This window comes from Oryctolagus cuniculus, chromosome 7 (genome assembly GCF_051225735.1).
Source record: "Oryctolagus cuniculus isolate XC-2025 breed Fujian yellow rabbit chromosome 7, ASM5122573v1, whole genome shotgun sequence".
NCBI lineage: Eukaryota > Metazoa > Chordata > Mammalia > Lagomorpha > Leporidae > Oryctolagus > Oryctolagus cuniculus.
The window spans coordinates 56097652-56109994 of NC_142873.1; positions in this window are offsets into that span (position 1 = coordinate 56097652).

Genomic DNA, 12343 nt, shown 5'->3' on the forward strand with positions numbered 1-12343 from the left:
CTGGACTGGAAGAGGAGCGACCTGGACAGAATCCAGTGCCCCAACTGGGACTAGTACCCGGGGTGCCGGTGCCACAGGTGGAGGATTAGCCAGAGTGAGCTGCAGCGCCGGCCTAAGGTTGTTTTTTTTTTTTTTTTCCTTTGTTGTAAACCATGATGTGTGGGAAGTTTCTTAATTTTAATTTTTATTTATTTATTTGAGAGGCGAGAGAGTCAAAGACACAGAGAGAAAAGAGCTCCTATTCACTAGTTCATTCTCCAAATGTCCATTCCTTCTGGAGGATTGAAGCCAGGAGCCTGTAGCACCGGCATCCCATATGGGTTCTGGTTCGAGTCCTGGCTGCTCCACTTCCAATCCAGTTCCCTATATCTCATGAAGTTACAGCAATGCTCCACAAATTTGTCTTACTAGCAGAATCAAATTGAGTTGCTTTCAAATTCAAGCTAAGGATATTTGATCAAAAGGTCCAGAGGAAGCCTTTGATTCATTCCACAGTATTTGTAGAATTTTTCAGGCATTTTGTAGCTTCCAGGGATCAGTGGTAGTAAAAACAAACAAAAAATTGTCTCCATTGTCATGGAGATTACTGGAAAACAGAAAGTAATCTCATAATCACCCTGGTGACTATGTAATTATAAATGTACTTAAAAAAAAAGACCCACAATTTTACGACAGTGTGTAATAAAGAAACCTAACCAAAACTGATGGCTTGCAGAAGGTTTCCTGATGAAGAATGGTTGGCTGAGATCTCAAGAGTGAGAGATATTTGAGTTGCGCCCTGAAGGATCTCAGGCAGAGATGCAAGAATGAAAGTGTGGGCGTGTCATTGTGGCACAGCAGGTTAAACCACCACCTCGGATGCTGATGCATTCCATGTGCATGCTGGCTTGAGTTCTGCCTACGCTGCTTCCAATCCCGCTTCCTGTTAAGGAATTCACTGTACTGAGGGAGTGGTACAGCTGGTACTATGAGTTTCTAATCACCTAACTAAAGAAGTCCTTTGTTTCTAGGATAGATAAAACTTGTTGGCCAGTATTGTCCAGAGGAGTTTGTCTAGGGGCATTCTGGGTCCAGGCAGGGAAATTCCAGGTCTGGGGCAGAAGGTAACATGTAACCCTCCCACCCCAGAACAACTAAAGCCCACCTGGCCATCACAAATTCCCTACAGATCACGGCATCACTGGCCAGTCAAAGGAAGGTCACAAGTACCGCTGACCATCCAGGGTCTTGGACACAAGCTGATCACACACCTCTCAGCTCCAATTTCAATCTGTAGGAACCCTCACCCCTCACTCCTCCGAGAGCCCAGGAATTGAGTAATAGCTGTCTGGCTCCTTGCTCTGCATTTTGTAATAAACACCTACTTTCTCCACTGCCCCTGTGTCATGGATTGGCTTTCTGTGTGTTGGGCAAGAGGCCCAGGTTTGGGGGTTCTACAGCAACACCTCTAACTAGCTTGGGGGTTGATCAGCAATAAAAGGAGCAGTAGAAACCCTGTCTTTCAGGGTTCCTGGAACAGAGTCTTCAAGCTGTGACAGTGGCAGGAGTGGCAGGAGCAGCAGCATTCACAGCCCCACACATAGCCAGTGGGCCCCAGAGCAGCTTAAGGCAGACCACAGAGGGATCCAGCCCCAGCACCCCTCAGCCCATGCCCAAGCAGTCTGCACTACACCAAGGCCTTTCCTTCTACATCAACTGGACCCTGAAAGAGGACTAATTCTATAACCTACAGCACCAGGATAGCTTCCAGCATGATCCTACGACACTCTTGGCCTTTGAGTTTACAGCTCCTACAAGGAAAGAAGTCAGTGTTTGGAACAGTGGAGAAAGAATTCTCCATATATATTTCTACACTTATTCCCCTTTAATGAGGCTGTTTTTGAAGTTGTTCGAATAGCAAATAGCTTTCTCTTTTTTTAAGATTTATTCATTTATTCAAAAGGTAGAGCTATAGAGAGAGAGAAAGCGAGACAGAGAAAGAGAGAGATCTTCCACCCTCTGGTTCACTCCCCAAAAGGCTGCAAGAAGCCAGGAACCAGGAGCTTCTTTCAAGTCTCCCATGCAGGTGCAGGGGCCCAAGGACTTGAGCCATCTTCTACTGTTTCCCCAGGATATTAGCAGGGAGCTGGATCATATGTGGAGCAGTAGGGACTTAACCAGCAAATTGCTTTCAAAGATGAAGTATGACCAAAGGGGAGGTATTCCTATCAAACGTGATCAAAGATTCATGCTCCCTAAGCTCTGAGTTTCTCATCCGCCACACTCCACTACATGTGCGGTGTCATCGCACCCTGTTTACAGAGGGCGATCTGTGCAGAAGTGCTGGTATTCTGGCTTCTGGATTGCAGAGAGTAATGAACTGCCCTTAGGCTGTGGCTCAGCAGCTTCAAGTGTGGTACCCTCTAGTCTGTCGGGAGGTCTTTCCGCAGCCTCACACAGTCCCCCAAAGCTTGTGCTTGACGAAGTATCCAAGAATGAAGGTCCCCTTACAGTTCATGGTCAGGGCACCTCTCTGCCTCACTGGGAACTCTGACCTGTGAACTCTGGGATACCTTGGCTTCCCCAGACCTTCTCAACTCTAGGAGAGCACTGGACTCTACCTGGGTAGCTCTCTCTTGGGCTGTGTCTGGAATCTCTCCAGGTAGGACACTGGGCAGTCATAGGGCTCACTTGCTTGTTTCCCTTCTCTCAGGATCACTCTCCAGTAATATCCAAGATATCCAATGTCATATAAATTGTTCTTGCACAAATATCTTGCCCAAGTTTTTTTGTTTGGTTTGGTTTTGGTTTTTTTTGCTCAAAATAGGCAAGGGGGTAGATCTGGCCCTCGTTATTTCATCTCAAGTCTTGGGGCTGGTGCTGTGGTGTAGCAGGTAAAGCTGCCGCCTGCAGTCCCAGCATCCCCATATAAGTGCCGATTCAAGTCCCGGTTGCTCCACTTCTGTGGGAGACCTGGAAGAAGCTCCTGGCTCCTGGCTTCGGATCGGCACAGCTCCAGCCATTGTGGCATTTTGGGGAGTGAACCAGCAATGGAAGACCTCTCTTTCTCTGTAACTCTACCTCTCAAATAAATAAATAAATATTTGAAAAGGAGAGAGAGAGAGAGATACAGTTGTAATGTGGCACTTTGGGGACTTCACCAGAGACCCAGGTCAACAACTGTGCAGGGGAAGCTGATACCTGCAGTAAGGTCTGAGCATCATGGTAACATAATAGAGGTCTCAGTATCCCTGTATTATGGTAGTTTTTTCTACTTCTGACTCCCAAAAGGCTATTTTCATTAGGGGTCATTCTCAATAAACTGACAAGTCCTACAGCTCAATTTTCTGTGCTATTTAATTCTGCAATGATCCCGAACAAAATGGCACAGTCCCTTTATGGGCCAGGCACTAGGCTTGATTCTTTGTATATATTGCCTTTCTAATTTTCACGATCACCATATTATACAGGCACTAATGTCAACTTCACTTTATGCATGAGAAAACTGAGGCTCAGATAAGTTAAATGGCTTGTCCATGGTCACAGAGCTGGCAGATGTGAATCCAACCAAAATTTAGGTATGTTTAACTCCAAGGTTTATGCAATGGTTCAATAAGGGATAAATTAACACAGTAGATAAACCGGACTAACCTCCTCAAAACATTGACCACAATATATGGCCAGATGACTACAGGAAAAACGAGGCTCAAAATAAAAATCATAAGCCCTATGTTCTAGGAGAAATCTGTTGGGACTTCTTGGCTTGTCTACCAACGTGCTCATCTCACATAAGACCACCCAAAGAATCAGCAGACTGGGGTGGGCACTGGGGATAAGCTGCTGCTTGGGATGCCCACATCCCACATCAGAGTGCCAATTCAAGTGCAGGCTACTCCACTTCTGATCCAGCTTCTTGCTAATGCATCCTGGGAGGCAGTAGATGACTCAGTGCTTGGGTCCCTGCCAACTATGTGAGAGAACCAGGTGGACTTCCTGGCTCCTAGCACAGCTTTGGCTCTTGCAGGCATTTGGGAATTGAACCAACTGATGGAAGCTCACTCTCTCTCTCTGCCTATCAGAAAGATAAATAAACATTAAAAAATAAAAAGAGCTGGCAGGCTAGTTGAGTATTTCAAAGGACAGTATCATGGTATAATAAAACCAGAGTTTAAGCTCATCCATTGGGACATGCAGTTTTCTACCAGGAAGAAAGTGATGGAAGTGAGCCAAAAGGAGCTAGAGGCATAAATACATGATGAGCATCTTGAAAATCCCAAAAAAACAAGGAACTAATCCATTAATTCCTAGCAGAAATGTATAATCAAGTTTGATAAAGGCATTCAGGACTGTTGAGAGAGTTAGAGGGATTCAAAGGTAAAATGACTGCATGCTACGGGAGAATTGTGGAAACCTAATTATCCAGGACACGTTGGGAAAAGTACTTTAATATCTGAAACATAGGAAATGAAAAGATCTTCAGAACACAGTCTCTAAAAGAGAGAGATTAGATTGAGCTCACAAGGGAATGCTAACATAAACAACCTAAGTGAATGACCTCATTATGTTATCTATAACTTGTACACACATTGTATTTCTCTTCTACATAATTCAGAATAGTTGTTAGATAAATGAATTGAACTTCCACTGTGCTTCATTTGATGATATTACATACGTAAAAATGGCTAAAAATCTATTTAAATATTTTCCCATATATTAATGGCCATTTAAGTTTCAAAGAATGTACTAAACAATAATTTAAATGAGATAGTAAAGTTTAAAAGTTTAAATGAAACTGTCTAAAACAGTTACTTAAATATTTACTATTGTGAAACTATGGTTTGCTGAACATTTTTGAAAAGCAAACACCAGGGAAATCTGGTAGAAAATCAAAAAGTCAACTCAAAGAATTTCTGTAATTTTGAGTGGAAGATATTTACTGTAAAAGGCACAAAGATGTTATTGATAACATGACATAACAACAGATTTATTATTACACAGATACTCCTCTAAGGAATATCTCAGTGGATAATTTGAATCCCTTTTAGTCAGGGATGTCTTCTGTTTTAAATTCATGTGAATTTAGTGGTTGATTGGCATGAATGAACTTATCATTAAATTTAAAGAACATTTCAGGGGCTCGTGCTATGGTGCAGCAGGTTAATGCCCTGGCCTGCAGTGCCAGCATCCCATATGGTCGCCAGGTCTCGAACTGGCTGCTCCACTTCTGATCCAGCTCTCTGCTATGGCCTGGGAAACAGTAAAAGATGGCCCAAATCCTTGGACCCTTGCATAACTGTGAGACCCGGAGTAAGACTCATGGGAGACCCGGAGGAAGCTTCTGGCTCCTGGCTTCGGATCAGTGCAGCTCCGACCATTGCGGCCAATTGGAGAGTGAACCAGCGGATGGAAGACCTCACTCCCTCTCTCTCTGCCTCTCCTCTCTCTGTGTAACTCTGACTTTCAAATAAATAAATAAATCTTTAAAAAAAATTTCAGAAATTTTAAAACACAGACAAGAGTATTTACTATATATAGCCACCGATTCAAGACCCAGCTACTCTACTTCCCATCCAACTCCCTGCTAATTTACCCAGGAAAGCAGAAGAAAATAGCCCAAGTTTTTCGGCCCCTGAACCCATGTGGGAGACCTGGAAGAAGCTTCTGGCACCTGGCTTCAGAGCGGCCCTTGCTCTGGCCATTGTGGCCATTTGGGGAGTGACTCAGTAGATGAAAGATCTCTCTCCTTTTCTTTCTCCCTCTCTCCCTCTCTCTCTCTCTCTCTCTCCTTCTCTCTGTATGTCTGTCTTTCAAATAAAATAAATGTCTTTTAAGAAAAAAACGCAAATTAACTAATACCAGTAAATGCTTACTGTATGTGCAAACCATATAAAATCATTGGTGGGAGGGAGGTTGGGGGGGAAAGCCACAACAATGCAAAAGTTGCACTTTGTAAATTCACATTTATTAAATAAAAAAATCATTGGTAAATGTTCATTATTGTTCTGGTTATTATTACTCAAAGTTATTATGGGTGGATATACCAGCTTTAAGTTTTGTTATTGCTTTAATTCTATTTAATAAAAATGTTCCATTAAATCAAGTTCGCCAAAGAATCCTGATAGCACTTTTTTTTTTTTTTTTTTGACAGGCAGAGTGGACAGTGAGAGAGAGAGACAGAGAGAAAGGTCTTCCTTTTGCCGTTGGTTCACCCTCCAATGGCCGCTGCAGCCGGCACACCACGCTGATCTGAAGCCAAGAGTCAGGTGCTTCTCCTGGTCTCCCATGGGGTGCAGAGGCCAAGGACTTGGGCCATCCTCCACTGCACTCCCGGGCCACAGCAGAGAGCTGGCCTGGAAGAGGGGCAACCGGGACAGAATCCGGTGCCCCGACCGGGACTAGAACCCGGTGTGCCGGCGCTGCAAGGCGGAGGATTAGACTAGTGAGCCACGGCGCCGGCCCTGATAGCACTTTTTAAGCAAAAATGTCTAGTGATATCTGAAAATAGTCGTTGTTGACAAACTAAATTACAACCCTAAACCTTTATTGGTAACACATACAACCTGATAAAGTGGAAAAGCAGGAACCTTGGCAAAGGAGTGCAACGGAAGAAGTCGATGACGTCATCACTACTGCCCCATTTGGGAGAAACAAAGCTGGAGTTCTGTCTGTGCCAGCACTCCCCAGATACACATGAACCACTCACAAATTTCAAAAAAAAAAAAACAAGAAAAAAAAATAAAGCACACTTATATGAACCAACTTACCAATTTATTAAAAATTGAAGCCACTCTCTCCCTAGAAATTGTGGTTCATAACACATATGGTATTTAAAAATCTAGTGTATCACTATCTTTTGCCCCTACTTGTTCTTTCTATAGAGTATGTTGTCATGATGGTTAAATTCTGGGTGTCCGCTGAGGGAGGCCTACAGAACTGGTAAATCATAACTTCTGGGTATACCTGTGAGGGTATTTCCAGAAGAGATTAGCAAGTTTGTCACCAAACTGAGTGGGGAAGACTTGCCCTGAATGTGGTATTATCCAATCATCGGGGGCCCAGAGGGAAGAAGAACATGAAGCAAGGAGGAAACCCCCTCTCTGCCTTGTTTTTCTTCCGGAGAAGGCACGTTTTCTGCTACTTGACATCAGGCTCCAGGTGGTTAGGCCTTTGGACTTCGGGACTTACACCAGTGTCCCTCAGGGGCTCCTGGGCCTTCAGACTCAGGCTGAAGTCTCTGTCACTGGCTTACCCAGTTCTGAAGCTGCCGGCTTCTTGCTCTAAGCCGTGCTGCCAGCTTTCAAACAGTCATGGTGGAACTTGTTGGTCTCTGTGATAATGTGAACCAGTTTGATAAATCTCTGCATAGACAGTGTGCTTTGTGAGTGTGAGTGTGAGTGTGTGTGTGAGATTCTATTGGGTTTGTTTTCTGGAGAATGCTGACTACTCCACCTGCTTTGCACACTCACACTTATCAATGTCCTAAGGAATATGTCACATATGACAATAAAGACCAAAGATTGTCTGGAACTCACATAGTGTTTCCTCTTCCAACCCACTAAAACTGTGATCTCTACTAGGTGCCTTCTCCTCAGCGGAACGGCCTCTGTCAAGCACCCCTGCCACCTCTCTACCAGGCGTCACATCGCTAGATCCACTGCCACCTTCTTCAACTGGAAACCATTACCGATTCCCAAAGAGCTCATTCTCTCCCATTCCTAGCTCTATAATCTTTTTTGTAAGTGTCAATCTGTTTCTAAGAAGCTGAGCCATGCTTGAGAACATTTTAAAACCATGGGTGATTGTGCCACCAGAGTATAATTTCTCACCCTTCTTATTGACCTTTAACATTATCACCTCTCCTTCTATGGTGGTTTGCAAAAATGATCTCACATTTCTTGTTTACTAGAAACAGCTAGGATCTATTTCAACACACTTTGAACGTGGTTTGGAAACAGGATTTGTTTTGGCCAAAGAGGTGCTGTAGCATCCATAAACAAGCAGAATTTGAAAACCACTTGCACATTAGGGCTTGGAATGAGCTCATAAGCCTGGAGCTATAAGAACAACCCTGGGCTAGTCTGCTAGAGGAAGAGCAACATGACTCAGTCACTCCCAAAAACCACAGTTAACAGCCAGCCTACCCCTGGACATGTGAGAGAATCCATCCAGAACCACATAGACCCTTCTAATCAATCAATCACAAACCAGAATCTGCTGAACTTGACCCACACTGGAACTGCAATGCAGGTTCATGAAAAAAAAAAAAATAAAAGGTTATTGTTTTAAGCCAGTAGGTTTTGGGAGAGATTATTATTCACCAATAGATAAATGATACACCCTCTGATCCACTTGATTCAATTTATTCCTTTTTTTTTTTTTTTTTTTTTTTTTTTTTTTTTACGGGAAAGGGTTTATTGGGAAAGCCCAGCAGGCCAGAGGGAAGGGGCGAGGAAGGAAAAAGAGGGAGGAAAGTGTAAGAGAGAGGAGAGAGGAGCTAGGGAGGAGGAGAGAAGAGAGAGACAGAGAGGAGAGGAGAAGAGAGGAGCAGAGAAAGAGGGAGGGGGAAGGGGAGAAGGAGGGAGGGGGAGGGGAGAGGGAAAGAGAGGGACGGGGGAGTGAGAGAGAAGCCTATTCCAAATACTATACTAAGGCTGGCGCCGCGCCGTGGCTCAACAGGCTAATCCTCCGCCTAGCGGCGCCGGCACACCAGGTTCTAGTCCCGGTCGGGGCACCGGATTCTGTCTCGGTTGCCCCTCTTCCAGGCCAGCTCTCTGCTGTGGTCAGGGAGTGCAGTGGAGGATGGCCCAAGTCCTTGGGCCCTGCACCTGCGTGGGATACCAGGAGAAGCACCTGGCTCCTGGCTTTGGATCAGTGTGGTGCGCCGGCCATAGCGGCCATTGGAGGGTGAACCAACGGCAAAGGAAGACCTTTCTCTCTGTCTCTCTCTCTCACTGTCCACTCTGCCTGTCGAAAAAAAAAATATAGTATACCAAATATTTACACCAATCACCCACATTACCCTTCTTACCCTGACTTTACCCCTTTTTTCAATGAGAAGACATATTTAACCCCTCAGAATTCCCTAATACCACACTACAGCATCATGGCATAGATAAACTGTAAGACCTGGAGGAAACTGTGATTTTGCTGCATCTCATGTTCCTTCTCTGTAAAAGTGGGAGTAAGGCTATCTACCTCATAAGTTATTGTGGGAATTGTGAATAAAGCATTTAGATCATTACATTGTACATAATGAATGTTATATTGTATAAATACAAATGTAAGCTACTATTAATTTATTGCACACTGCCCAATCAATGATCTGGAGCTTGATTTTTTTTAATTATTTTATTTATTTTATAGGCTGAGTTATAGTGCTGAGGGTGGAGAGACTGATCTTCCAGCAGCTTGTTTTACTCCTCAAATGGCTGCAACGGCCAGAGCTGGGCCATGTCAAAGCCAGGAGCCTAACACTCTATCTGGGTCTCCCACATGAGTGGCAAGGCCCAAGCACTTGGGCCATCTTCTACTGCTTTCCCAGGAGCATTAGCAGGGAGCTATATGGGAAGTGAAGCAGCCAGAACATGAACTGGTGCTCACATGGGATGGTGATGTCATAGGCAGCAGCTTAACACATTGTGCCACAACACTGGCCCCCAAAACTTGATTTTTAATAGCTGTTTTTACATACCATATTTATATGTTCATATATAATAGGTTTTCAAAAAAAGTTTATGGAAAAATGTATATTATAGGAAAATAATTGCATGGATTTCAAAAAAATTTTGCACTGGGGCCAATATTGTAGCACAGCTGGTTAAACCACTGGTTAACTCTGCATCAGAGGGCCAGTTCAAGCTGGGTCTACTCCACTTCTGATCCGGCTTCCTGTTAATGCACCTAGGAAGGCAATAGATGATGGCCCAAATATCTTTGCCCCTGCCACCCACGTGGGAGACCAGTATGGAGTTCCTGGCTCCTGATTTCAGCCTGGCCCAGACTGTTGTGGCAATTTAGGGAAAGAATCAGAGGATGGAGGATCAATATCTCGCTCTCTCGCTCGCTCTCTCTCTCCTTCTCCCTCTCCCTCTCATGTACTGCATTTCAAATACATAAATGTTTAAAAAATTTTACCAAAAATAAACTTAACTTATACTTCCATTTTTATACATTTTAAAGTACACTTGTAATAAAATTCACACATTTAAAATACACATTTTAGTGATTTTTTATTAGTCACAGAGTTGTAAAACCATGACCACAATATAATTTTAGAGCATTTTTTTTTTTTTACAGGCAGAGTGGACAGTGAGAGAGAGAGAGAGAGAAAAAGGTCTTCCTTTGCCGTTGGTTCACCCTCCAATGGCCGCTATGGCCGGCGCACCACACTGATCCAAAGCCAGGAGCCAGGTGCTTCTCCTGGTCTCCCACGCAGGTGCAGGGCCCAAGGACTTGGGCCATCCTCCACTGCCTTCCCGGGCCACAGCAGAGAGCTGGACTGGAAGAGGAGCAACAGGGACAGAATCCGGCGCCCCGACCGGGACTAGAACCCGGTGTGCTGGCGCCGCAGGCAGAGGATTAGCCATGGCGCTGGCCAGAGCACTTTCATCATCCCAAAACAGTCCTTGAGAGAGGGCCAGGAGTCCAGCAGGTGGTGATGCCGGTCCATGAGCAGGAACAGAATTGTAAACAAGAGGTGATGCCGAGATGGAGACAGGCTTGGAATACAACTTATAGAGTGGGTAAGAAAATGAGGTTTGATACACAGGACACAAATAGCACAAGACTGTCTACAGCTGACGTGCCCAGGTATGCCAGGCTGGCTTTCAGGTGGAGCAGCAGGGGAAGCTCCTCACACCCCACATGCAGGCTACCCTGCCACAGGTGGCAGACTGACAGCTTGCCCCAGATCTCTACCCTCAACAAGGTTCTAACACACACTGATACGCCTTAGCCAAGGTTCTTTGGGTTACAAGGATAACCCCCAACTTCTCCAGCAGCAAGGAGGTCATCTTGTTCTCTAATGTCCTGTTAGCACAGTCTAAGCCTCCAGCCCATGTGATCTCAGGGAGTTTTTTCCACCTTGCAAGTACTCCTAAGATTGCCTGAGAAATTCTCACATCTTCCACAAATGCATCATGGGTTCCTGCCATCTGCTACTCCAAACTACCGCTTTGTGTTTCTCCAAGGTCTCTTGCTATGTTCTCAAAATCATTTCTCCATCCTGCCAGAGCTATCCGTCTATCACTTTACCCCAAGTACAGACATCCATACCTTGCTAAAATCCCAAAGTACAGCTAATATGAAGCATTAGTGTTTACAAACTTTACTGCTGGCTTCAAGATAAAATGGACTACGACACTATAAAACAAAATACAACCATCATTGCCCTAGAGTCTACTGGCCATACTTTACCCCAGAGGGCTCCTGTCTTTGCTCTTACTCCCCAGTAGGTCACAGTGTTGTAGAATGACAGTTTCCCTCCCAAGGTCAGCCATCCCTTCAATGCTGTCTTGGCCTCTCCAAGCCATGGCCTCTCACACTCTCTCCCAGAGCCAGCCAGAGTAGAGTGGCCTTCTCTAACTGGGTCTAGGGGCAGGATAACTGATAGTGGGAATACACATTGTATTCAGGAAAGATCTTCTGTTTCTCTGCCATGAAAGTTTGGGAGGCAGCTTGGGTCCAGGAAACCAATATCTCACAGTTCAAAGTACAGCTTCCAAAGTCTGATTTATGCAGCCTTAACCAAGACCACATGAGGTTCACTGGTTGCCCTGCTCAGGCATTGCCATGATGGACTCCGTCTTGCTTTTCACACACAATCCTCCAGGTTACAGGGAAAAGGATTTCAGATCTTTGTGCTCCTCTTCCTAACTCTTCTGAGCAAATATTCAAAGACACACAACAATCCCAAAGAAAAGCAATGATTCTCTTCCATGATAGGGTAATCTATGTCTAGATTTATGAAGAAATCATTAATCTGTAGGCAGCAGCTCCTGTAAAAGAGGAGCATATGCATAAAAGATGCACATTATTCATACTACTAATCGAAATAGTTGTCACAGCAAATTGAAGGAAATCAATTGTCCTGCATCATTGGGTCAGGTGTCCCATATCAGAGTGCCTGGGTTCAATACCTGCCTCAGCCTCCTGACTCCAGCTTCCTGCTAATGCAGACACTGGAAAGCAGTGGTGATGGCTCAAATAACTGGGTTCCTGCCACCCCAATAAGAAGCCCAAATTGAGTTTCCAGCTCCCCACTTCAGTCTCAGCCTAGTCCCAGATGTTACGAGTATTTAGGGAGCAAACCAGAAATAGGAACTCATGCATTCTCTCTCTCCCTCTGACTCTGCATCTCAGATAA